The sequence below is a fragment of the Adiantum capillus-veneris genome, chromosome 2 (assembly GCF_014529385.1).
Source record: "Adiantum capillus-veneris isolate H3 chromosome 2, ASM1452938v2, whole genome shotgun sequence".
NCBI lineage: Eukaryota > Viridiplantae > Streptophyta > Polypodiopsida > Polypodiales > Pteridaceae > Adiantum > Adiantum capillus-veneris.
The window spans coordinates 177,156,222-177,162,084 of record NC_140932.1 but is presented as its reverse complement, the minus strand read 5'-3'; the positions used below and the strand labels follow the sequence as shown (position 1 = coordinate 177,162,084).

Below are 5,863 nucleotides of genomic sequence, written 5' to 3'. Positions count from 1 at the left end.
CCACGTAGGGAGATAATAATATAGGACATTAATTGATGATGCCATGTGCGGCTTCTTTGTGCGCTAAATAGAGTCGATGACTACTCCTATGTTTACTCTCTAGAAACAGCTTGTAGCAGCCAATTCAAAAGGTACTATAGAAAGTTAGAGTTGCTCATAGTTACTGACTCAACCTCGCCAACTAGTTAAGGGCATGCCATCAAAGTGCGCTCCAAAGATGTGTTTAAAGGGCCTATGGGGGAAGCACCACAACACTGTCTTCTACGGACTCTTAAATGAACCCTAAGAGACGATGGACACAGATTCACGAGAATCTTGAGGCAATCAAACGACACTCAAAAAGTCAATCACATTGACTACCCCAACCTCACAATCGAAGTCTCCAACTGATGAAGTTTTCGTGGAGATCTAGTGCTCTAACCATATGCCCTTGTGGTGGGTTGCATTGCTCCTATAAGGGGTATGAGCCTCCCGAAGACCGGCCACGGGAGGGGACCCCCCACCTAGGCACGTTAGCCTCACTCCACGCACTCGCGCACCGTGGGGACTCCACGCAAGGTTCCCCGGGGCACGCTATGACCCGTCGGCGGTGCGGCGGAGCCTGAGGCTACGTGGGGCTAGGGACCCGAGACGCGAGACCCGCGAAGACCCGCGAAACACAAACGGCCGTCGACCCATGGAACGCAACCACGCCCGAGCCGGCCCCGTCCCGTCGGCGGTGCGGCGGAGCCTGAGGCTACGTGGGGCTAGGGACCCGAGACGCGAGACCCGCGAAGACCCGCGAAACACAAACGGCCGTCGACCCATGGAACGCAACCACGCACGAGCCGGCCCCGTCCGAGCCGGGCCCCCGAGAAGGCAACTTGACCCGAGCCGGGCCCTCCTGAGCCGGTGCCGTCCGTGCCAGGACCCCTTGAAGCAACAACTTGGTCCCTTGGCTGCGCGCGGGTATAAATCCCCGCCGGGCCCTTGAAAGTAGAAGTCCCTCGGCCGCGTGCGGGTATGAATCCCCGACGGGCCCCTTGAAGACAGAAGTTCCCTCGGCCGCGTGCGGGTAAGAATCCCCGACGGGCCCCCTCCCCGACGCGCCCAGAAACTGGGGCGTCACAGCTCCCTCATCCACTTGACTTGCTCATAAGGGAAAATCGGACGTAAGAAAGTAAAGTTAGGCCATCGGACGAATCATGCATATCGCAAGAAATGTGCCTTAGTTTTCTTAGGCGAACACCACGCTGGTGGGATATAGGGGAGCCATATAGTTGAAAAGTGAAACCACTTGGAGAGCGGGCGCCCACTGGAAAGGCAAGCTGCACCACCGAATAAAAAGGGAGACTTTGCTTTTCAACAGCAATCTCCCACACACACCCAACAAAACACACTCACACACACACACACACGCACGCACGCATACACAGCAGCACAGCACAGCGAGATGGCGAAGAAGCAAATGGGCCACCCAGCACCACTGGGCCTCTTCAGCTTCGCGCTCACCACATTCGTGCTGTCGTGCTACAACGCGGGCGTCTTTGGGGTGCATGCCTCCGACCCAATCAATGTGGCGGTGGCCGTGGCCGTGTTCTACGGCGGCTTTGCGCAGGCATTGGCAGGCTGCTGGGCGTTTGTGCAGGGCGACACCTTCGCCGCAACGGCCTTCACATCGTACGGTGCCTTTTGGCTGTCGTATGGTGCCCTCTCCATCCCCTGGTTCGGAATTGCCGATGGCTACCACGCCGCTCTGGGCGACACCGTCCACGCCGACCGCGTCTTCTCGCACGCCACCGCAATCTATCTGCTGGGCTGGACCATCTTCACCTTCCTCATGCTTGTGGCCAGCGCCCGCACATCTGTCGCCCTCTGCCTGCTTTTCTGCCTTGTCGCCCTCACCCTCACGCTTCTCACCACCGCAGAGTTTGGTCACTACCTGCATGTGCACCGCGCAGGCGGCTTCGTGGGCATCATCACTGCAGCAGTTGCCTGGTACACCGCCCTGGCAGAACTCCTAGGCACTCAGCACAGTCCCCTCATTTCTTTACCCCTGGGCAGAGTTCCTGACGGAGACGGAGCAGCTGTCGATACTGAGGACTCAAAACGTTAGTTTTTCTCTTCTCGAGGCCCTGGAGATCTTATTATAACCTTTGGTCTAATGGGAATCCCCATGAAAACGCATTTGCCCCGACATCCTGCACTATACAAGTCACTTATTTATACTTGTTGGGCTAAATGATGGCGCACTATGCACTAGCGTTAGCTCAAAGAAAACCCAGTTTTCATGCAGAGCATCTCATTTGGACCATTTTCCATGAATGTAATATCTATGTAATCTTCTCATTTTGCTATTTTAAGTTAGATATCATTTGTAAAATCCTCTACTTCGCACACATGGCAATCCAAGGGCCACATAGGACAAATTGATGCGTGTGATAGGATTGTTGGGCCACTTCTCTCCTACACTAGGGAGAACTTCTTGTGTTGTGTGTCCTTGAGCTCCTCCTTTGCGTTCCTACAACCCTATTTTTTGCCAATGGTTGGTATTAGAGTAGGCTTTGGCATCCCCATTAGTGTCATTTACAACATCTTGGCTCGCCTTCTCAAATTGAGATTATATTTGTGTTCATTTGCAACACCTTTGAAACTTATCATTGGGCTTGGTTGTGTCAAGATTTTGATTCAACCTTTTCTCGCCTACATTTCCATTACTGATGATATTATTCATTTTGCCAGTCATGTAAGTTTTATGACAATACATTTTTTTGCGAAATGGATTGGAGCGTGTTAGCTCTCCAATTAGACTGCTTTCTTTGGTGTCTTCAGTGTCATAGTCCAAACTCCAAGGGGAGGTTTTTGGGAAGTGTGGCCCTTGTCCTACGTAATATCTCTTGGTCAACCTAGGCATATGAACCATCTCTTATCTACATGGCATGTAGGTGGCAATTTACCTTGTGTGTGTCATGTGATTATCATGTGCAATTGTAACGGTGGATATGAGTCCAATGAGTTCTGCATCCTACAAAAAGTGTCCCACTCTTTTAGGGCCTATCCACCTTTGTAGAGGCTAATTTGGGATGCATCTTGACCTCATTGATGTTGCACATGAGTTCTACTAGCCCTAGATGTCATCACTCCTACTTAAAGAGCTTGACTTGTATCGTGGTCCAATGCATAAGTCATCTTTGGTGTCTTCAGTGTCATAGTCCAAACTCCAAGGGGAGGTTTTTGGGAAGTATGGCCCTTGTCCTACGTAATATCTCTTGGTCAGCCTAGGCATATGAACCATCTCTTATCTACATGGCGTGTATGTGGCAATTTACCTTGTGTGTGTCATGTTATTATCATGTGCCAACTGTAACGGTGGATATGAATCCAATGAGTTCTACATCCTACAAAAAGTATACCATTCTTTTAGGGCCTATCCACCTTTGTAGAGGCTAATTTGAAATGCATCTTGACCTCATTTATGTTGCACATGAGTTCTACTAGCCCTAGATGTTGCTACTTGAAGAGCTTGACTTGTACAATGGTCAATGTACAGTACAGCCCTAGATGAGTTCCACTAGCCCTAGGTGTCATCTTCACTCCTACTTAAAGAGCTTGACTTGTACAGTGGTCCAATGCATAAGTCATCTTTTGAAAACTATTTGTACTTTATAAATCTAATTGATGATTACCCTAAACATGCATCAATTTATCTACTTAATAAAATTTTATAATGTTCATATACTTCCCGGAATTTTAATTTTTTCTTATGGCTAATAATGTAATTGATTGTATTGTGGGTATCATTTATCCTAATTATGTGGATATCTAAGGAGGTCAATGCATTTCTTGCAAACATTGGGATAAAACACCAATATTCTTTTGTGTATACCTAAAAGAAATTTGACATTGTTGAAAGAAATTCAATCATGTTATTTATGTAAACAATGTATGGTCAAAAGTCAAGCTTTGCCACATGTGTTTTGGCTTGGGCTATCATGTGAGTTGAATATATACTAAGGATGTGTCCCACTAAAATGTTGCAAGCTATCACTTCATATGAAGCTTTGCATGGCAAGAAGGTTATCTTTTTGTCACTTGTGTGTCTCTTGTTGCCTTGATTGTGCTTTAAAGTTTATGTGAAATTTGAAAAATTGGATGACAAGGCTCTAAACTGTTCTTTTTGCTGGCAACAATCTAAAATGCAAAGGTTAGAGGTTTTCTAATCTAAAAATCAAGTGTTTCTTGATTACTTTGGATATAGTTTTTGTAGAAGATGCAATTCATCCCTTATTGGTACACATTACGGAGTATAATGTGAGCTTACACGATGTACACATGATACATTGTTGCCTCTGTTAAATGGTTGGAACATGAAGACAAGTAATAATTATGTACATGAATTGATTATAGAATTGGAAGTGATGGTATGGATCAACCCAATAATGATGCAGATATATACGATGTACTTAATCAAGGATAGGATTGGATATGAGCAAGTTAGAGGTATTTCAAATTGGATGGTGTGTAGATAGTGGGAACTTACCCTTAGAGACAGTCTACACAAAAATTGCTTCTACAAATTAGCTGGCGGAGTTACCAATAGTTACTAGAGTCTGTAACTATACAGTAAGTATGGGAACCTATAAATAGGATCCATTACTTTAGTTTTGGGGATCAATCCTTCTCAGAGATTGTTTGTATCTATCACGAGCTCTTGGAACTCTTGTACCATCTTGTAACTGAGCACTAAGTGTAGTATCATTTGTACTTTCAACGTTGTACCTTGAATCATTCATAAATCTGAATATCTAAGTTCTAGTTGTCTTAGTTCATGTCATCTTAATTCATTCTTTCAATTCAAATCAGTTTTATTCATCTCATTTGATCTGATATCTGACATCTGACTCTAAAATTCTAAACATGGAATAGTTGTCAAGTGATCATCTCGATCACAATGGTGAGCTAAAGCTCTTGACCAGAACCAGTCTCCTACAATTTAGAGTCAACCAGTTGATTGCAATGTTATCACATCGTTTAGTGAGAGAAAGGAGAGCTACTATAGTTATTGTTGGAGACCAGGACCACATCAACACAATAGGTAAGTAATTAGAGCAAGGCTCTGATGGATAACCATGCTCTCTAAATAAGGAAAGTGATTCCAATCTAGGGAGAAGAGGGGGTGAGGAGCATCATGCTTCTCCCCATTAGGAGCACATGAGAAGATGCCATTCAAAGAGAGCTAAGAGACGTTCTCATTCACATGGGTCTCAACATTCAAACGAGAAAGGCAAAGAAAAGGTTCATACAAATGTTAGTGATGCCAACATGCATAGTAAACAAGCAGGATCACACACAAAAGCTGATCAAAGCAATAACCCTAACATGGTTATGAAAAGTTATGATAAATTAAAATGAAAAATGGGAAGCAAACACGGACCATTATAGCAAGCATAGACATCAAGAGAGGAAACCAGATCATAAGGATAAGTGCAAACATTGAGAAAAGGAGTCAGATCATCATAAATCCAAATACAATAAATGTTCTATTAATATGAAAAATGTGTTTCCTACTTTCAAGGCATCGAAAAGGATGATCCAGCTGCCTATATACAAGCCATAGAACAGTATGTTGACCTAAAGAACATAGATGAACATGAATGGATAGAGTACTTTCCACAAACTCAAAAAGATGCAACAAGGAAATGGTACTACCAATACCTAGCATGTAAGCTCCAAACTTATAGTAAGCTAAGTTCTTACTGGAGTATAGTGAAAGATGCGGGGATAAGGACATCCTTTGCGAATTGGATAAAATCAAACAGAATAAGCTGTCTCTGAGGAGGTATATGGATAAAATCAAACAAAATAAGTTTTTTGTTAAGAGGGA

The 5,863-nt window shown here is 44.7% G+C and overlaps 1 pseudogene; it reads left to right on the top strand.

The window, feature by feature from the left end:
- The first annotated feature begins 1,333 nt into the window (after positions 1-1,333).
- Positions 1,334-2,362, top strand: LOC147464125 (accumulation of dyads protein 2 pseudogene; annotated as a pseudogene).
- Positions 2,363-5,863: the final 3,501 nt, after the last annotated feature.